We start from the raw sequence: 21,728 nt of genomic DNA on the forward strand, positions 1-21,728 counted from the left end.
CTAGAGAAAAAGGGGGTACCTATGTCAAAAGTCGCTCATGGGAAATCTACAAACGGCCAGGGGTAGAGAGAGGTTAATAGCAAGGGCCGGACTCAACCTGAGGCGTCCACCGGACGAGGAGGGTAAGGGAGAGGGGGGGGCAAGGGATACCTAGGTAGCCGCACACAGAGTAGTATACCTGTGGTGGTGAATTACGGATCGCCTGTAAGATAACTCCAAGACTTTATGCAAAATAAAGCTGCTGAGGCATTTTACTCTTCCAACTTTATAAGCTGTATGAGTCGTTTTTTTCAACATGTGATGTATGACATATGCCGGGTGGGATGGGGGGAGTAGGTGGGGGGGGAGTGAGGGGCCAGGTCAAGGCACTGGGGTGCCCACGCTAAGCCATTGCTGCAACTTTCAAAGTGGAGAGGGGCGCCTGCTACCTTTTCTGAAACAACTGATACACTTCCGAGTTCTGTCTCCAGTAACTGTGAACACAGACACAGGTAATCTGCTCATAAATTCGTTTGTGTGTCGTGGCAAGACCAGTCCTGGCCCTTTCCTTCATACAGTTTCATGGAGGTGTGTTCTTAACAGAGAGAGACCCAGCCTGTTTCTAAACATGTTTCACAAACGTCCAGTATTTACAGTAGGCGTTGCCAAAAGTCTTTGCCGAAAGGGTGAGTGAGAAAATGCATGGAAGGGGAGGGGTAATGCTTCACTGATGTGGGCGTATTCCCACCCTCATCGCATCTGGCAACGGCTCGGGCGGGGCAGGAGGAGGAGGAACTGCGCCCTTTTACTCTGGCTGAGCAGAAGGAGGAAGTGCAGCCTTCAGTCTCCACGGCAGCCCCTCCCTCCCTCCGCTTCTCCTGAACACCGAGCCTGCAGCAGAAAAGAAGTGACAAGGGGAAGGGGAGAAACAGCCTCCACCGAAAAGTAAAGCCAGCGCCCAAGACTTAAGGTAAAGCAACCGCATTTCCCCCTAGACACTCTTGTCGGCTTGGCGATTACCACTGTCTTCGGATCTTCATGTATTTGATTTCTTTTTCCCGTAGAGCCTACTGTTGTCTGCTTTTACTTCTGGACCTGATATTATTTGTTTTTTCGGGGGATTGTGCCCATGCGACCCCAACCCCTCGATTCCTTAGTTTCCCCCTGGCCTCGGCTGTCAACTTAATCCCACTCGCCCAGGTGGCGCCATGTTTTTCCTTCCCGTACACATTTAGTTGCTTGGCGTGGCGACCCACGGGGCCATGCACCCCTCCCTTCAAATGTCCGCATTCCTCCCTGACGAAGCCCCGAGGAACTGCAAAGCTGTCGCCCGATCTCCCACCTACTCCGGCAACACACGAACATAACCTCAAAACTAAGTCCTGTCTAATAATATGTACTGTTAATTGCAGGAGCATATTTTGGGGTTTACGTTGACAGCCTCCCACATTCGGCTTTGGAGAGTTGACTTTGCTTCTAGCAAACGTGCACGGTCTATTTGATGAATACTTCTTGTTTGCTCGCGTTATTGATGTTGACGATGTTTTCTTGTGTTTGTAAGCAATTATGTGCATCTAATTCGAAACGTTTACCGCAAAGCTTTCAGGGTGTGATCAAGCTCGGAGGGCCCAATAGGGCCATTCAGGGACCAAAAATGCAAGTTGGGGGCCACTTTTTTCGGTCAAGGTGGTCCCCCTTTTTTCGCCCATGTGGGCCAGTTTGATAAGTTACTGCACCATGTGGCTAGTTTTGACCAGTGTCATTGAATAAATATTCTTTCAAAATGCACAATTTGCATAACATTTTATCAAAAATCTCCCACTTGGGTACTACTCAAGCAGTCTGTAAAAAAAGGAATGAATTGCCATTTGCAACTGTGGGCCACTTAGTGCCCGAGACCAATGTTATGTCCCAGTCCGACCCTTGAGCATATCGGGGCTCTAGGGTTATCCAAACTTGGCTCAACTCGTAATTGTAAAATTCCCCTTTTATAGATGTTTCATGCAATGCCATTTTCAACCCGTGTCTCTCTTGGCTTTGAAATTCCTTTTGAACTCTGACATTTTCTCCTGCAGCTGTATTTCGGGGCCCGTTTTCCTCTCTGCCACCTCCTTCCATACGGATCAAATACCACAGCTTTTGCTAAGACCCTGATCTCCTTTGAGCTCAGTATACTATGTTGTCAGCACTGTATTGTTCTACCTGGCCCCTCAATACAAATCCTGCTTTGTCGTTCATGGGGGGTCACCACTGTGGCTGTTGATGCCTTGCTTTTCCTACAGAATTGACAATGGCAGTTTATATCTATTTATTTTTTAATGCTGTCCTCATCCTGTGTAACCTTTTGAAAATGTCATCACCTCATCCTGATCCTAGCATCCCTCAACTGGTTTCCTGTTGCCAGAGGGAATCCAGTTCTAGCCCCTTTTTGTATTGTGAATCACCCCAACCACCAAAAAACACATCCTTTATTGCAGGGGCCTGCAATCTCCAGATTTTTGGGATTACAACTCTGAACCCTAGCCAGCATAGTCAATGGTGAAGGGTCATGGAATTAGCAGTGCAAAACAGTGGGAGATCTGCAGGTTACAGACTCGTTCCTTCATCAGTGGCACCTCAACCAAGCTTACGCAATACCTTGCTACTGTGATTGTAGGGGTGGAGATTGCATTTCCTGTCTTTTGACCTTTGGAATTTAGGAACTTCTGAAACCACTCGGTGAGTGTGTTTAAAACCTGCTTTTTACCAAGGCCGTGAAGACATGGCTTTTTACATTGTTTCCTGCCCCTCCTTTACAAGCTCTCTTAATCTTGTAGTGCAGAGACTCCTTAGTGTTGGCTCGTTTTATATTTATTTGGTGTTGCGTTGTAAAGTACCTTCCGCAAACTCCTTCTGTAGTGCAACAGCTGGCATGGTAGGAGGGTCTGAACTTCAAAGGCCTTTGAACAATGAGCAACAGTTAAGTGTGTGTGTGTGTTTGTGGTGGGCCGGGGTTTCAGTGCAAGAATAGGAGATGGCATAAATGTGGACAATAGGACTGTGAGCTTCATTAAACGTTTGGTGGTATTCTACCGGTAAATCCGGCGGGATACCACCAAACGGAATTACTGTTACTGGCATACTGTCTGGCGGAATTACTGCAAGGTTCTGAGTGCCCGTAAGGGCAGTTTCTTCCCATTCCAATTTTTCCTGATGGGATGCCTGAATTACCTCTGGTCACTCCGCCCAAGCAAACTTTGCGTTAGCTTGTGCTGTAACATGCTGGTAAACGGAATTACCGGCACGTTAATAACGCACTGGCCAACTCCTAACGAGGCCCTACATACCCAGTCTGGGAAGTGGCCTCAGTTGGATTTCAGTAACGTTGGAACTTGAGGCAGTTCAGTGTAGTAGGGGGATTATACCATGCACCTTTATAAGAAGACGGGTGCAGGCACACAACATACTTTTACTGAATACTTGACCCACCTCTTGCCTGTCTCCAACCCCACTTACCTGGGACCAAAACCATCCCGGTAAGCCCGCTGTGACGTGGGGAAGGAAGGAAGAGGCAAATATTAGAGCAGCGTTCCCCCACAAATACCCCTAAGGAGAAAGACTAGGTTAGAGTAACTGTTGCACAAAAGGAAAGGAGGACAAAGGAATGCTGCTGTACGGTTCTTTTGTTTGTCTTGCTTGTACTTGCTCTTCCAGTACACCAGCATGGTTTTGCATGTTTTTCTATAAAAAAGGGTGAAACCCCAGACATTAACTGGAGTCTAAGCAGCTGCATATAAATAAAATAATAATCCCTCAAATATATAAATAGTCATTTGAAACAGTTCTTTTAAATTGTCAAAAGTATTTAAAAAATATATATAAAGTCCATACATTGCAAAAAACTATATCTAAAAACACCTTACTTCGGAGTCAGCTTGGCTCAAGGTCACTGCTTCTGCTTTGTTCTTGATGTTCTTCTGTATTGAGCTCTCTTGTGATGGTTCTTTTGCATGCAGACAGCAGCAATGTGTGTGGGGCCCCAAGGTCTTTACTTTGGCTAGGCTCTGCATGCAAGGTGCAGCCCAGCTGTCGGATGCAGCATGGGGAGCCCCACACACCTCTCCTCTACCTGGGCCACGTCTGCCAGGTTTGACCCAGGTAGTCCTGGGTCACCTGGGGGCAGCGAATGATCCAGGCAGATAATTTTAACCCACACCCGCAGGTGTTAGACAAGTGTTTAGGACTGAGAACTGGGGACAAAATCAAGTTTGAGAATTAAGTCTCTCGGGCATCTGCAGAACAATAGGTGGTTGTCCGAAGCTTTAAGTTCGACGGGGAGATTGGTTCCGTGTTAAGTAGCTTTCCTGCAACTTCTTTGTTCTCTTACCGTTCAAGTAAAATATCCAAGCATTGTCTGTTTTTATTTAAACAAAATGTGGCAACCCTTAATTGTAAGTCTTGGCACTTCAGATTGTGTCTGCAGCCAGGGGTCTCGTTGTAATCGCTATCTTTTTAGATTATAACCTTCCTCAGGTCATGAACAAATGAGATGTATCCTATTTTGTAAAATCAAATCTTTCGTAGTACATTTGAAATGAAAAAATATACTTTTATACACACACAAACATTGTAGAAATCTCAAGCAGTGTCTTTCAGGCAGTCAGTCCCATCGCCCTGTTGCAAATTCCGCCGCCGGTTGCTTTTGTCATTCTTGTTATATTGTTGTGTGCAATGACAAAAAGAAGTGACCATTTCTTCTGAGTCAGCTTCAAAGCGATCTGAATGCGGCTTCAGATATTGGTGCCCGTTTCACCCAACCAATGTTTTGTGAATGTGGCTTCTATTTAGTGTGTGAAGCCAGCTCCTCATGGATGTGATTGTGGAGGGCTATTCCCGGATTATGAGACTCGTGTTATTAAGATCATTCTGTCAACCTTTCTGCAGTTGTGTCGCTCAGCACTCTTAAAATAGAGCTTGTGATGGGCAAATGACTTTAGAAAAGCGACATTCTGCATCGGGATGGGGCGCCCAAGCCACAGGCTCACTTGTTTTCCGTTACAAGATGCTGCTAGTTCGGTGAGCGATTAGGATCCTCCCCATCACCACCAAGTACATATGATCTGGATCAAGATGTTGGTGATTTCTCTTTGCTGATTCGTAGAGCTGTAACCAATCCTATGACACTTTGTTTGGTAGTTAGGCCTATGGAAAGGACATGGACGCAAGTGTAGTACGGAGGGCGTTTACTGTAGGATTGTGTGCTGATTGTTTAATTTTCCATCTTGGTTTTAATTAGATGATTCATAGATACCAAGACGTAAAAGTATCTGTTATTCGTAAGTACCTTAGAGTTTATTCTTTGAGTAATAAGACACAATACCTTTTTTTAACGGGTTCAAGTTGTGACCGTCCTTCTGCATGTTCTAGCGGCTGCTAATCTTGTAGTAATTTTCTTTTCTGCGTTGTATTTTCATTAGTTCACTACCCTGTGTTACTGTCCTGCTTTTATGTTATTCAGATTTAAGATGACGTATTTATCTGTCTAGTAACATCAGTTTGGGTCTCTACAAAGAAGGAATGGAGATGCAGGGGAATTAAAGACCGGTGGGTTGAAGGGTGTGAGGTTTAAGGAGGCATAAAATGAGGAAGTGCAGCTGCGAAATGAACAGTGTTCCGGGCACCGTTTTGAAGGGGGGCTGAATTTCTAAAAGAGGTCGTTTTGGGGTAATGACCAATGCCTTAATGGATGTTTGTGTGCAGCACCGTACACTGGCCACATGGTGATTGTAACGTGACAATACAAGGATATGCACAAGACTAAGATCAACCTTCTTTCCACAAAAACATTTTTTTAAAACCTCATCTGCTCTATCCCAAATAAACTATTCTCATACACTGGTAACCTGTTTCCATGTGATTTGGCTGAAGATTATACCGCAGGACATTTCATAAAAAAACATTTAAAAGGTTGCTTTTGCTGCAAATATATGCGGGGGTAGACCCCATGCACACCCCCACCCTTTACACCCATACATTACTTATTAGTGAAACCCACCCCCCACACCTTTGCGGCAATATCCGATGAAAATAGTTCAAAATCTCCTGCGACCAATGGTAAGCCAAATGCCCCGCCAGCATTGATTATGCAAACACCCTCCACGTAGAAGAGTAGCAATTCAGTGCCGGTCAGACTGGTTTTTCCTGAAACCACTCTAGACACCGGTCTGCCAGGGAATCGCTTGCCTGGTGGGCATTTTAGGGCTTGGTACAATGCAAAATGAGACCGCCCACCCTAATCTCTGCCATCAGGAGCTAATCTCCTATTCACGCTCAAAAACACAAACGCGAGATAATTTTATTTAAGCATCATCATAGTTTACATTTAAACAATTCAAATAATAAAGTTCAAATTAAAAAAATAGGGAAAAAGGGGAGAGGGAGTAACTCAACATGTCTGACCACTGTGTTTTAGTGGCCTCTTTCTCTGCTATCTACACGAAAATCTCTTTAACAAAAGCTAAAACCGCTAAAATGTCAGAAGTTCTCCTTCCCTGGATCAAATAGTCCCTAAGGTCCTTGGGGGGGGGGGGGGGGGGAGAGAGTGTTGTCATGTGCTAGAAAAGAGGGCTCAGATGTTTAGTTCTCAAAACTCTCAGTACTCCACATTCTGTGACCAAGTGTTCCCCTGGGCCCTTGACATAACCGAGAAGTGTAAGTATGCTCCGATACTGGGTACCGTCTCTCCATGACTTCTCTCGTGGGGTAGAGATTGAAGCGTAGTCTCATAAAGTCTTGCCTCGTACTTGGTGAAGGTGATTTGACCAAGTATCTACGAAGTTCACCTCGTTTCCTGTTGTCTCAAGTTATCCACTTTTCATAGTAGATATCCAGTCCAGATGAAACAGTTTTCTCGTTGCCAGGCCTTGTTTAACCATCAACTGTTCTTCACTTAGGGCAAGGCTGTTTAAAATCTCTACACAAGTGATCCTCCATTCTTTAAGGGCTTTTTTCACAATCCGTGAACATCGCCTTGTTCAGACCCTCATGGCCTTTTCCCGGGGGAGTCGAGCATTTTCTCAAAAGGACAATGATTTCCATACCATGGTGGAATAAAGTGAAATTAAGCCCATCTCTCGTCTTATCACTTCTATCGGAAGAGAATTGGGCATGTTCAGGACCAGATGAGTCCTTCCACTTGGAACCAAACTGACCCTGAGAGTTGCAACTGAGTCTCAGAGCCATAGGTGAGGATTGGGGTCACCTTTAGTCTGTAAAAATTAATCACCAGAAGCAATGAAAATTTGCTGTACTTCCTATTGATCATTCTTGCCTGATTTGTCAAGTTTTTTGATTTAACAGCCGCTTTGCCCTATGCTTCAATCATGCTGGTATTTAGCATCAGACCCAAGTACTGCATTGACTGCACCTTAGGGATATTTTCTCCTTTTAATATTCCAGCTTCTCTTCGTAACTCTAGTACCTCTTGCATCACCAATAACCATGATTTTCGATTTTGCAGAATTTATAGGCAATGTTTTTCTTCCCACGTAGGTTGAAAGGGTGTTCAATTTTCGCTTTAGCCCTACCTCGGTTTGGTCGAGAAGCAAGAGGTCGTCTGCGTAGAGGAGTCTTCCTACAGGAATTCCTGCAATCCTTGGAGGAAAGCATCTAACATCAACAAAAGCCTCCTCTACATCCGACGTTTATAAGTTGTAGATAGCTGCTGCCAATCGACAACCTTGCTTGATTCCTTTGGTGGTGCTAATTTCGTCTGTCAAGGTTCCGGCCCTATCCAACCAGACTCTTCTCGTTGTGTCCAGGTGTAACTGCTCCACCGCCTCTCTCAGGTCAGTTGGACAACCCCAGGATTTTAACTTCTTCCACAACAGGTCTCTGTCAATTGAGTCAAAAGCATCGCCCAAGTCTATTGAGACAATGTAGATCTTGGTGTGGTCAGTTCTTTTTACCCTTCAAAGCTGTTCCTGTCCCCTTTTTAAATACTGACTGCCATTGGTCCAGATGGTTGCTTGTCAATGACCATTTGTCTAGGTATTTCAAAAGAATTGTTGCAAATAGTTTACCCACAACATCCAAAAGGGCGATAGGTCAGACCCGAAGAGCTATAGACCTATCGCCCTTTTTGTAGACTGGCATTACAATTGATTTGGACCAGGAGTTTGGGATTTCTTTGGTCCTTCTGATCTCCTCGAATAACCTTACTATGAGCTCTGCCCATTGTTCTGGGTTCTCGTTTAAGATTACATTTGTAAGGCCATCAGGGTCCTGCTGCCCTCGAGGAATTTGCTTTTTTTATTAGGGTCAGAATTTCTTCTTTGTCAATTTCAAATTTGCAATTTGAGCTTGATGAAGTTACCATGTCGTGGCCTTCAATTTTTGAGCCAAAAAATAAGGTCGGAAAATGGGTTTCCCAAGCAGAGGCTGGAACAGAGTTCTCCAGTAAAGCTGCCTGAGGAACCGTGGACTCGTTAATAGCTTCCAGATTTCCACTGTATTTTTGGTAGCCAACAGGGACATCATTTTCTCCCCATCCAGCTGGAACATCCGGTATCGGTAAAATTGAATCCAGTTCTTATAGGATTGCTTTTCCCGTCTTATAGCTTCTCTAGCCTCTGATGTACCTCTGTTTGCTGTTAGACAAATGCATTTTTTTTAGAATCTTTTTCTTATCCGCGATTTCTTTGTTATAAGTGTGCAGTTTCACGTAAGCCGGTCTCACGCCTGTACATTTCTTGGTCTGGAATACCTTGAGTGCCATGGGGTACTGTAGCAATTGTAACTCTGTACAATTATGTTCATTTGATACCAACCACCTAGTCATTTCTGTGATGGCGTCAGGCCTAATTCTTAGCTGGTTTAGGCCAGGTGTCACTTCCAAGCATGAGATGAGAGGTTTTTGTGCTGTTTCCCGTGACCTACCCCTCACTTCCGTTCCTCACAACTCCCAACAGGTTATGGTCACTATGGGCAGAAGTAACTACCTCCAGATGGCCCATCTGTCCCAATAATGTTTCCGAAGCAAACACATAATCAATTATTTTTTAATATTGGCCTCTCTTCCACGTATATTTCGGTGGAATATCGCCTTTAATGCTGCCATTCATTAAGTTGATGTTTCTTTTTTCCATAGCGACTCTTAAACGGAGTCCTCTTAGAATTCGAGGGTTCGTGTTCTTTGGAGTGTCAACAATCCATTCCTTCCTGGAATTAAAGCATTCCATATTTAAGTCTCCGCACACCAGAATATCCACGTTCTTGTAACTCACTCTAGTCTCATCGATACAGTTCAGAACCATATCGGGTAAGTTTACTCCCTGTGGAGAATCAGGGTTCCAGTAGAGGTTACAAATTAGTAAGTGCTGTTTGTGAGATTTAATTTTTTTTCCTAGTAACACAATTTGTACCAAGGGTGACGGATTTTGTTAGAAACTCAATGACCAACCATTTGCTCTTTTACTGCCAGTAAGAAGACCTGCCATTGGGATCCCGTTTAACCCTCTGGTTGCAGGGTTTAGATACATTTAATACCCCTCCAAGGTTGGTTTCGACATCAACCAGGTTTCCTGTAGGCATAACAAATCGTACTTCTCAAATTCCAATTCCCCCTGACCAAAGAGGTGTGCAAAACCCCTAGTATTCGAAGAGCAAATGGTCAAGTTGCAAACAGGGAGACTTCATAGTTCTGTGAACGTTATGATTTTGTTGCCAGGATCTTCGAAAGCCAGCTCCGGTCTTCAGTTTGCTTAGAGTTAGTTACTCCACTTGTTTGCAGTTGTATTTTTTTGTCTTGCTTCTAAGTCAACTTGCAGACCCCACCTTGCGGGAGGAAATGTCCCTCCATTCATCATCCTCCCTTTATTTTGCTCTTGCCCATGGTCCTTTCCTCCAGTCGTTCTTCGTTCCGAATTTCTCTTTTTCCCCTGTAAGATTAAGTCGCTCAGAGGTCTGTCTTGGATCTCCCTCTCTGAGGTGTCTTGTTCCTTGAGCCAGAATCCCATAGTTAGAAGTCTATGCCCCTCTTTGCATATGGTATCCTTTAATTTTTCTGATCCATCAAGTGAATCATCACTTTGTCTAGACATTGATTCCTCAGGAAATTCTATCCGCATTAAGTCACTTGATTGAATGTGTCTAAGTTTGTCTACTGTTCCCAAAAGCCTTTCTCCCAGTATTTGCGTGGGTTTCATTCTTTATCCAATAACTTTTCTCTTTTGTTCCCAGTTTTTATATTCTTCGATTGCCGATCTTTCAAGGTCCAGGATACCGTTCTCCCTTGCAGGCGGCAAACTTGTGGGAAAAAAAATGTCCATGTCGTTTTTCCCTGTTAAGCCTTTTGATGTCACTGACTTTTCATTGTCTGTAAATCTTACTATTACTGACTTTTTATCAGTAATGACAGGATGTAGCTCTCCCGACTCTAATTCTTCTTCTTTTTCTACAGAAGTCCCATCTGTTACTTCCTTTTGATGTTTTCTTTCGGAACTCCTGTTGCGAAGATCTGGCTCAGGAGTGTTCAAACCTACTACTTCTTTGTCATCCGAATACGTTGACCAGTGCTTCATCTATATTGACTTCTTGTGTCATTTCGTGTTGATGGATTTGAGAAGTGATGGCGAGCTTTTCAACCTGGGCGTCTATGGCCTTGCTTCCTTCTAATACCCTGCTCGATGTTCTTTCAAAAATCTCCAAATCCTTCAGAACCTAGATGTTACAAACTATAGGCGTTGGCTTCTTTTTTGAAGCCTGCCTACTTGATACTGCTTTTGGACTGCTTTTTGTCAGTCGTTTGTGGTTTCACTTGTGTGATTTTTGCTGCTCCTTTTCTTTCCTGGTCTAATCTCTTCCTGAATGCCAGTCTCTTGGTTTGTGGAGAGTCCAAGGTGGTATTTCCAGCTTTCTTCCCTCACTCAGTTTAGTAAAGATGTAGAATTTCTTTGGTGAGACCTGCACCGAAGACAACTGCTCTGTTCCCTTGTCTGCTTTCATCTCTTGTGTGTCAGCCAGCATGGTCACAGTGGAGGGCATTTTAATACTTCCCTCTCCGCTGTCATCTGTAACTACTATGTTAGAATTATCCTGGTTAACAGTTTGAGACCAGTATTATTTTATGTCCTTAGAGTTCAGTTGCTCACTCGCCGATGGCCCCTGCTTCCTATCGGAGTCCTTGTTTTGTTTCTCACATGTAAAGGAGGTTTGGGCCTGTGCCTTCAAAAAAAATCTTTCCAAACGTCGTCTTTCTTTATCCAAAATAATAGGTTCCAATATACTTTTGATGATGTTAGCAAGATGATCTATGTGGAAGGATTTATAACTATGTAGCATTGCGAGGACCATCGTTTGGTCTTTAATTTGTTCATTTTGGGACTCTATCAACTTCATGAACGAGCCATTACCAAAGAAAAGGCTGTGATCAGTTTTGATTCAATCAAATTATCTTTCGAGGTGGTCTGTTTGTCGTTCCGTTGTTCAACTTGAGAGGCTATTAAGTCCATCAACAAATCTTCGTCTAAAGAATAAGAGTAAGAAGGAGCTTCTATGAGGGAATTATGGCGTTAATTGAGTGAAACTTTATTTTTAGTGGCGGGGGCGGCCTGGTGGAGGTCTTTTTTTTCCCATTGTTTGGTGGTGAGGCTGACTGTACTGGTGCAAAAGCCCCGGTAGCCACCCCCTGTATGTGGGTTTCCATAAATATCCTTCAATCCCACGCTTTCTGTGCTAGCTATTACTCTTGGGCATGTGTTATTATCTTCACCACTGCCAGTTCGTCCACCAACAACAGGCCGGAGGGCTTCTAATCGTTTCCTCACAGATGACCCGTCTTTCAGAGGGTGATCTTCACTCCCCTGTACCTGGGCCTTTCTATTGTAGTGGAAGCATTGGCTCCAATCTAACAAAACGGGTGTTATTCCCCAAGGTTTCCATTCATTTGATGTGAGCGACTGTAGATGGGTCTTGCCCAAGGCCTTATTTTTCTTAAGGCCAGGGGCGTAATTGTGGGTATAGTTTTGAGTGTGATTTTTGGTTTTGATTTTGATTGACGAAATACATTTTGTTAGTGGAAGCTGTTAAGTTGGTAGGCACCTTAGCTGCCACAATGGTTTCCACATTAACACTGTTCGTCTTCCCCGTTTCCTCTATATAGACGGGTCTCTCTAGTGCCGCTACATACTCGGGCCCTCTATCGTAGCTTGCACTTCAAGGCCTTGGTCCATCTGGAGAGTATTCACGTGAGAAGTTGTTTTTTGTGATTTCCACTGTAGGGGTCAGTGGAAAATCTTTCATATCCAGTTGGGCTTTAATATGCGCAAGAGAGCTTTCGATGACAGAAGAGGCAATTTCAGTGTGGAGTTTTACCTCCTCGACGTCATCCTCGGCATCATCCACAATAATGATCCCTTTCTCTGGAATGGTGTTCCTAGTCTCCAGAATCGTGGTGTTTATTTCTGTCTCCATCTCCTCTAATATCGGTACTTCAAAAGTGTAATCAGCCGTCTCCTAAACTTTGGTCGACGGTCTTGAATAAATAAGTGGGTAAGAGGTGGGTCCTAGGCTGAAGACAACCCCTCAAAAATCACTCGCCTCCACAATCGCCTGCTCTTGGTTAGAGTTAAGGTTGGCACTCGGGCACAAAGGGGGTGAGCGTGGTAAGTCCGAGCCGCGTGGTAAGTCCGAGCCGCTAAAAAAAACTCCAAAAAGAAAAAAACTGTAAAACGGGGGAGCACCCGCGTGAGCACTCGAAGGTCAAGTTGGCCTGTCCAGGAGGTCCGGGGCCCCAAAGCCCAAAGGCACACCCCGGACTCCTCCAACCTTTTTCCCCTGTGCCATGCTTGCCCGCACTCACCAGAGGTTCACAGCTCCCAATCCGCTGTGTCCTATCTGTCCTGCCTGTGTGCCGATCGCGTAAGTGCCACAACCGCAACTCTGCAGATCAAACCTCTCACCGAACAAAGTCTGGGTTAGGGTCCGGGTACTCGTTGCCTCCTCTGTGCTGCTTCACTTGGCCCTCTTCGCTCGGTGTTTCTCTCAGGTCTGATCCGATCCGAGTAAGGGACCCTGCTACGTCTGTATGTTGTCAAGCCGCACTCAACAAAAGCCGTTTTTTCGACGACAGCACGAGATAATTGGCAATCTCCAGGACTTTTGGACCCACGCCCCAGCACCTCAAAAAAAAAAACACGCGGTTCAGGAAGAGGCTAAAGACGGCCCTGTTTTAACACCGGTCTCTGTGACGGCAGAAAACCGATTTGGTGGCAAAGTACTCCAACAAAAATCCTGCTTCTATCACTGCCAACTATATGTAATTAAGCAATGATTGCTACGGATCTTGGTGGTAAGAACGTTTTTTTATTGCTCGAAATGGTCCCTTTTTTATTTATTTATTCGTATTGCTTAAAATGGGTCAGACTCCACCCTTCCCTTCCATATATACCTTGCCCCTAACCATCATCTGCCTATTTACAGTAACACATTTGGTACCCAAAAAAACAACCAATTTACTTTCGACGGAAGTGGCGAGTACCTAGTACACTTTGTAGCCTCCTGAGATGTGCTTCCGTTGACTGCAATGTAAATACACCTAATGATGGATAAAGCTAGTCTCACTGGCTTGGGGGGGGGGGGGTGGAGGAGTAAAATCATGACAGTGCGCCGCCTTAATTCCCACTTCAGTAACACTGTAATCTTGGGAGAACCTGTTCGCAGAGACAACCTAGTGTGCTTCTACATAACAATAAAGCAGTGGCCGTTTTTTGCATACAAAATAGTCTTGGCGCTGTGTAGCATTGAGGTGGCAAGTTAGTTAATTTGTATGGCTGACTACTGGCTTGCAACTTTAGTTTTGCCCTCTGCTACAGACCCTGTTCTCCATGTTGTATTCATATGTGGTGCTGCGTGATGGTTATATATAAAACTAAGAGGCTTTTATAAACCCAAGCTGCGTGTGTGTTCGAAGTGTCACTCACTGCTGCTCGTGTTTTTACTGGCTGGTTGGGTCATTGGGCGGGGTGGAGGCAAGGATGACGTGACTGGCTGGGCTCCCGTCCTATCTGACTTTCGCAGTTTTACAGTGTGTAGTGTTAGAAAGGACATCTTTTCCTTAAAAGCATCAAATCTCCAATTACAAGAATGATTTTTTGCGGTATAAATTGCTGGCTGTGGTGTCATGTCCTGAGCTCTAATTATGACTAACCCACATTTGCCAGCCGGTGCGAAAGGTCCTCAGCATGACACTGTCTCCTTATCTGGCTGAATAGGAAAATCTCCGAATGCCGACATGTCCCAGTGTAGTGTTTTTATAAACAAATCAAGAGTGTACCTTAGAACAAGAGCTGCTTTTGAGGTGTACATTAAAGTATACATATATCCCACGTTTTGCAATCTGGTTTTCTGGGAAATAACCCGGTGCTACTTACGGTAAATCTGCCCAACTAACTATTGTGTGTGCTTGGGAGTGTTTCGCCGGCCATGACTCACTAGCTTTCATTTTTTTTTCTTTAGGCAGTGACGGATTAAATCACCTGCAAATGCTTTAGCTTCAGGCGCGTGAGCTTGGAGAGGGTCTCGCCACCATTCTGAGGTAGCTGCTTTCTCCGGGAAAGAGCAAACCTCTTAGTCTTGGAAGCAGAAATGGTCTAGGTGCTTAATTGGTGACGTGGGTTCTAAATAACCCCCCCTTAAAACCTCACACTCGGGCCCTCCTTATGAGTCCTCGGGCATGTGGCACGGTATATCCAAAATTATAAATACTGACTGCTTCTTTGTAGTTAATGAGCAACCTCGTTGTATTTTGGGTAATATACCATGCGGTTAATGCAGCATGAATTCTAGTGGAAAAAGTGCGTACAATCTTTGCACATCTTGATCTTCACTCACTCAGCGTATTTTTAAACTTTGTGTCTAGTAAGTTGGAAGGGGTTCATTACTAGGTACACACATGTGCCAAGGCACCTCCCATATACTCACCCCTTTTGCTGCGTAATGCACAGAAGGGTATTTGCAGATCCTTATTGTATAAGAGCGGTGAGGTCTGCTACTCGGACACCATTTCCCATACAACAGACAGGGCTGGAAATGCTTTAACCGTGCAAGAACATGACCTACAGATTTTATGAAATAATGCATGCTTTATTTGCGACCGAGAGTGGTAATCTACCTAAGTGGCAAACTCCCAATATGGCAAAGACCCTTACATTTTTGCATGCCGAAATTCGAGGAGCAAAATCACTTAAAGTGATAGTGAGGCCCTGGTGTAGTCCTGAGCAAAGCATGTTAGCTCACCGCACTGTGCACCAGATCCCCCCCCCCCCCTCTTTCCCACAGAGTAAGCTAGGGCTGCCCTATGGCAAATGTCTTTGAACAGGTGAAGAAAATATTTGTGTCTGTTTGAATCTGGAATCGGAGGCGGCTGACTCCACATCAGTGCGGCTTGATTCTCATACAGAGTGTTACTCTGTAACTACGCGGCACGCAACGTAGCGTGAGACAAGGTCCTTTCCTCTAGCTGCAACAAGGAACTGTAAGGACTGGTGATCAGTGAGGAGCGCGAGGCTCGCTGTGGCCGTGGCCTGTGGAGGACCGTGGTGACGGCAAGCGGCCTTGGCGGCCAGGCACCTCCGTCTCCAGGACTCCAGGACCTCAAAGGCTTGAAAGGCAGACAGTTCCGGCTTGGGCGGAAGTGCGAGAGATGCATTGTTTGTTTGGGGCTATCACGACTTGCCGCGTGCACCTGTGGGAAGTACCCTGGAAGTGCCTCTATGCCTGGACGGCTGCCCGTGGAGTCTGCAGTGACTTTTTGTTACAAACTTTTTCTTTTTCTGGACTTTAATGAAAGGCATCGGTGGAGCAGTTAGCCACGCCCCCCTATAAGGCGCACCTGTGGGAAGTACCATGGAAGTGCCTCTTTGCCCCTTCGGCGAGGTGGGCAGAAATGTACTTCTGAGTGTTGTATGGTATTTTGTGGCCTAATACTGTCATATTGAACAATGTTGCGCTTAACACTGAAATCTGGCATGCCGGCACGTCGCCCTTTAAAAAGTGAAAATAAGGTGCGGGAAGGGAAAGTGAAATCAGCATCTCATGTAAGCTCTACTTCTGGGCGAGGGGGCTTGAAGTTTACCCCGCAGGGCAACGCGGATATCCCGCAAATTTCGTAATGGCTCTCGGTCTGCTTTTCGTGTCCAATCTTTTAACATGTCAGAAGTTCGCAACAAAATAGGAATGCTAGGCCCGGAAAATATGGCCGCTGAAATAAAGAGCTGTGAATGAATGTAATAATGAATGTAAGCTCACAAGTCTGTTATAATACCTGTTAAGGAGCCCTAGAGTGGAGTGCTCGCTTTCCGATACGGCCATGTTAGACTCTGTACCTTTAAAGAGCCCCAGGCAGCTACCTATGGGAAAGTAAAGGAAGCTGTTGATGTGGTGGTCATTGACCTTGATGCTAACGACTCTGTGTTTTCAAATAATCTGCTTTTCGGAAAATGTGTCTGCTTTCCCAATAATGTTTTCGGAAAGCAGTACGTGTGAACCTTCCTCACTATCCAGTGAGACGCCCCCCCCCCCCCACCAAAGCTAATAACTAACAACCATAGCACAAACACCTCAGTCATTATCCAACAGTCTGATGGCATGCTGGGAATTGCACTACAAGCTATGAACCTAGCATTGTCAAGTCTGGTCAAATCTGTGGCAGTTTGTGAACAGAAATTAGCCATCCAAGACCGGTGCCTGGAAAAAAGCATATCCTGGCAAGGGTGGAGGGTTGGTAATACACCTAGGGGGGTTGGACAAGAGAACTTCGACAGGGGAGTTGAAAGTGTGTATGGTCACTGTGGGGTCCCAAATTGAGGGAGCTGTTATTAAGAAGTATCCCCTGGAAAAAAAATGCACAAGCTGACAAGGAATTGCAGGTAGCCAAATCGGCAGTACCTTGTTTTAAGGAAATTATCTACGACGTGGGAGTTGGACCACAGTCCCAGGTGGGTGGTGAGTGCAAGTGTCCAAGTGTAGCTGCAGTAGCACCCACAGCTGAGCAACCCAATGGGGTAAGCCCGAATAAGGCGTTACTGGCCCCTCTGCCAGCCGAGAAATGTGGTTAAAAACAGTAACTCAAGTGGGACTAATAAATTACCTAAAAACCAACAAATGCCAAAAAAGATTGGCAAATCCTCGGTGAAACAGTTCTTTAAGGTTATCTATGCCCCAAAACGAAATGTCCCATCTGCATTGCAGGTGATTAAGCAAATATACCAACAGTTGGCCCAAGGGAAACAAAATGAGTCCCTTAAGTTTGTCCCTGCTCAGGCTTTGGAGTACACCATTGGAGGAACTACTAGTAGAAGCTCTATCTACAAATCAAAATTGTAGTGATGATAACTGTAGAAAATCTAGAGCAAGTTACTCCGAAAGAGGCCCCGCACTCCCAGGTAATGCTCTTAAAACAGCGGATGTGGAGGTGCAGAGGGCCGAAATACGGAAGGCTGTGGATGCGTATATGGCCGGCGTTGGTCTTGCTCCGCTTGCTTTCCCTTTGCAAAAGATATCCTTGTCCGGATGTGTATGAGCCTAAATTGAGGGTGTGTGGTGACAGATTGGCGATCCCCGTGGCGATCCAGAACGGGGACTCTCGTAATAAGTCCGTAGCTGATCTAAGCCAGAGAAAAGGGGTTGAAGTGAATACAAATTATATTCAGCCCCAAGTGGTACCCCTAATAGGGCAGGTTCAAAATCAAGAACAACGTGCCCAATAAGACAAGGCTGGGGACATGGCGCATATGTCAGACGCCATTATGAGTTTAATAGAGGGCGCCTTAAATAAGATACAAGTGCCAAGTATTCAAAGATCTGCACCGTCCCAGTCTATTCAATCTGTACACGGGCCAGGGAAGGCGTATAAAGTGCCACCTAGACAACCGCCTGCTTCGTACTCACTGGTGCTTGCCTGTAAGAGTCCGCCATCTTCACAATATGATTTAAACAGACGTGCAGTGATGGCTATATTCTCTGAGATTCCACTATTAGAGGACATTTTATCCTCGGATTTGGTGCTAGTGGAGTTCACAGTGAAAGGCCGGCTAAACGCTGTAAGAATCTGGATGGAGTCTCGAGTAATTCAAAATGTCATATCGCAGGCCAAACTGGAGCTTGATAAGTTGGGCTTCGCTCTGTATACAGAGTCAAACCCAGCTCCTAACTTAAATAAATTAAGATCTCAAGAGAGCTCGCAAATGGGCCGCTTTGTTGGGTGTCCGGTCAAAGTTTCGAATCAAAAGGGTCGAATGCCCTTTTGATCGAAACCAAAAGGATAGAAAATAAAAGGGTCCATTTTTTTAATGTACTTATATTTTTTTTGTTAAGTATGTGCAAAAAAGTTTTTTTAAACGAGAAAACAGGGGTTCGGGGGGAACCCCTCCCATTATAAAAAAAAAAAGGCATTCAAGCCTGTTTTCGAACCTTTAACCTAGAACCGCTTTGTTGGTAGTAACAGAGCACGGATCCCCCAGAACATGAAGAATGCTGGAAGTTCTGAGCGACTTAGTTCCCAGAAGCAATGTAAGGAGGGGGAGGGAAGGAACCATGTAACAATATTAAATTGGAATACTAAGGGGTTCATCCATCTCCTAAATAATGACAATTGTGTGTTGAACAGTAGTGACAAAGTGCTCTTGCAAGAGACATGGCTGACCACAGTCCCCATCTGGGCTAATCATGATGTGTACTTAAACCCAGCAGAAAAACATGCATTGGGCCGTCCAACCTCAGAGCTAGTGACAGCAGTGAAAATGGGCAGAGGCTTGACCTCTGAACTGTGGTCGATGCCCAATAAATATATGCTGTTGGTGAGTTATGGCTGGGGATATGGGATATGCAATTGTTAATGTTTACTGGAACCCAATTGCCATGTCGGACGAGAGGTTTTTATGATTTAAACTCAATTCTAGATCTGATAGCGATGGCGCCAAATGTGAGAGGGTTGGTGCTGGCCAGCGACTTGAATCTAAATTACCTGACTGAGCTAGGTAATCGCAATAAAGCGAGATTTAGAAGTTGGTCCTCATTGGTTAAAGCAAGGGGCCTGGTTGTTCTTAATGGGGCCTTTGAATCCGACACCCCCCCCCCCCCGACTCCAACATGGCAAAAAGGGGAAAGTAACTCGATCATAGATTACATTTACGTGAATGAGGGCCTGTGGTCTGTAATATCGAGCTTTGAGGTTGTGAAATCTGTGGCAAGTGATCATAACATCTTGGTAGCAAAGTGGGCTGACCGCACTATGCGTAGTCCTCTAACATTGCATCCATAAAAAGGGAGTTGTGTGGTGAATGCGAGAGGGAATAAATTCTGATGGTCGGAGTCAGAAGTATATCATCTGGAACGATTGTTAAGATTAGGGCTACCAGATATGGATTTAACAGCCTGAGAATGTGACAAGTGTCCAATCTGAGGTTTTCCTAGTGTTCCAGCAGCAAGAACACAAGTCCATGACCCCTACCCACCACCTTCATGGGTTTGATAGAGCGGTTAAAGCAAAGAAAACACAACTTTGTGCGGATCTGAGACGAGTGCAAAAAGAACCTGCCCGCCTGTGAAATCAGTTAGCTACCAAATTAAGAACTACCTATAGGAACTGGTCCAAAAATAATCGCGCGGTCTTGTACCAAGAAGACAGTGCTAATATGTTAAAGATTCTGGCCAGTAAAAACATAGCGAAAATGTGGGCAGTTATTAATCATGCGGTTGTCGTTCCTCAATTTGCTTTTCAGGCCAGTGCAGTTCCTACCCACGCTTGGGTGGCGTACTTTACCTCCTTGTATGCCTTACCCGTGACCTCATCTACCCAAAAAGTCTGGCGGTATGCGTTGGACTTTCACTTGCAGTTTGAGTTATCGGATATTCTTTACTTAATTAACACCGCGAGTAACTCTAAAGCTAGTGGCCCTGATGGGCTATCCAACTACACTCTTAAAGAACATCCGGAATTATGGGCGTCAATTTTGTTTGAAATATTTTCGCTTATAAATATAACAGTCTCTACCTAGGTCATGGACTCAAGCAATTACCATTCCAATCTACAAGAAGGGGGATAGGCAAGCCCCGAGTAGCTATAGACCCATCTCTCTACTGGATGTTTCTGGTAAATTGTTCTGTCGGCTAATCTTAGGAAAGCTACATTCATGGGTGAAGTCTAAAAATCTGTGACCCCCCTACAATCTGGTTTTGTGAAGGGTCTTGGAACGGTGCCAAATATAATTGCTTTGAACATGATCCAGGCTCAGCAGACTGAACACAGTCCATAGACCATTGCTGTATCAAAAACTGAAAGCATACGAGTGCCCGCCATCGCTCTTGGGCTTAATAATTTGGTTCCACTCTCAAACATCTATGAGAGTGCGGATCACCATCGACGGCAAGCTCTCTCCTGAAATTCCAACGAAACTGGATGTAAAGCAGGGTTGTGCTCTGGTCGCATTTCTATTCAACTTTTACAATATAGATCTGGGCCAAGAATTCATGAATTGTAACAACGATGCCCCAAAGTTAGGTTCACAAAAAATCCTGTATTTGTTATATGCAGACGATTTGGTCTTATCTCAGACCCCGCATGGCCTCCAATGCATGTTGTCTCGATTGGGAGCCTTTGTGGTGGCTAATACTTTGGTCATCAATACTTTGAAATCCCATACCCTAAGTTGTATAACAAGCCCTGGTGGTGGGCGCATGCGATCCGTTTATTCTTGGGTCTTGCAGGACGTCAGGTTACTAAATGTCACACAATACAAATATCTTGGGGTCACTATTAAATACCGACAGGCCTGGAGTGATGTGGAAGCTATAGCACGGAACAAACTTCAGCAACTAATTTCCCAGTCCCGTATTTTGATTTATAAATTCGGGGAAATTCTCACTGAAGCATATCCTATTATTTTATAAAATTAAGATGATTCCAATCACCCTATATGGCTCAGAGGGAAGACATCTGGGGAAACGGCAATATTGAGATGCCTTAGAAGCAACATACTGGAAGCAGTTACTTGTCCTCCCTAAGTTTGTCCCGATTCTACGCTATGAGCTTGGTTTGGTCTCCCTTTATGCGCAGGCACGCTGGAGACAGTGTGACTTTTTCCGTAAATGCTTGGTGGGGCTAAAGAGTGGGAGCATTCTAGAAACATTAGGCAACACTCTGTTTAAATTAGGTAAAGCCTTCTCAAGAATATGGGGAAATGAAGTTGTGAATAGTTTGGCAGAAGCAGATATTTCGTTAGATCTGTTAATTCTGAATCCTGCACGAGCTAAGCTGACAATTTATCAAGCTGATTGGGCCAGGAACCTGTCAAGGTGTACCCAATATAATGATTTCAACATTTGGTTGTTTGGGATAAAGCGGTATGGTTTAACAGCTCCATATTTACTAAAGTACCCGTCTCCAAAGGTCTGTTCTGATTATTTACGATTCAGATTAAATCTATGGAGTATGCGTAAGGTGCTTTGCAAAAGGAAATTGTTGACGAGTAACCAAAATTATTGCAGATATTGTCTATTGGTACAACAAACGGAAACACTACAACATCTGGTGTTGGAATGTAATGCCTTAAATGAAGTGCGCGCGAGGTGTTTTAATAACGTGTTCTTGCTTCACACAGAGTGGGAAAGTGACCAAATTTGGCAAATGCTGTTTACAAATATGCGCATGAGGGTGCAGATTGCCCTAGTCCAATTTTTATGAATAATATTGCCATGTCTAAAGGAAATGTAAA

The 21,728-nt window shown here is 44.7% G+C and overlaps 1 protein-coding gene across 2 annotated transcripts in view; it reads left to right on the top strand.

The window, feature by feature from the left end:
- Window positions 1–799: 799 nt before the first annotated feature.
- The window catches only part of ANXA11 (annexin A11), a 292,276-nt gene continuing 271,347 nt past the window's right edge, over window positions 800–21,728 (top strand). Inside the window, exons 1-2 of one of the 2 annotated variants that reach the window (XM_069611028.1) lie at window positions 800–949; window positions 7,510–7,805. The gene's annotated coding sequence lies outside the window, so the exon portion shown is untranslated. The remainder of the gene's footprint in view (window positions 950–7,509; window positions 7,806–21,728) is intronic. The other variant, XM_069611027.1, reaches the window with a different exon arrangement.

Source organism: Ambystoma mexicanum, chromosome 8 (assembly GCF_040938575.1).
Source record: "Ambystoma mexicanum isolate Mex_15411 chromosome 8, UKY_AmexF1_1, whole genome shotgun sequence".
Classification (NCBI taxonomy): Eukaryota; Metazoa; Chordata; class Amphibia; order Caudata; family Ambystomatidae; genus Ambystoma; species Ambystoma mexicanum.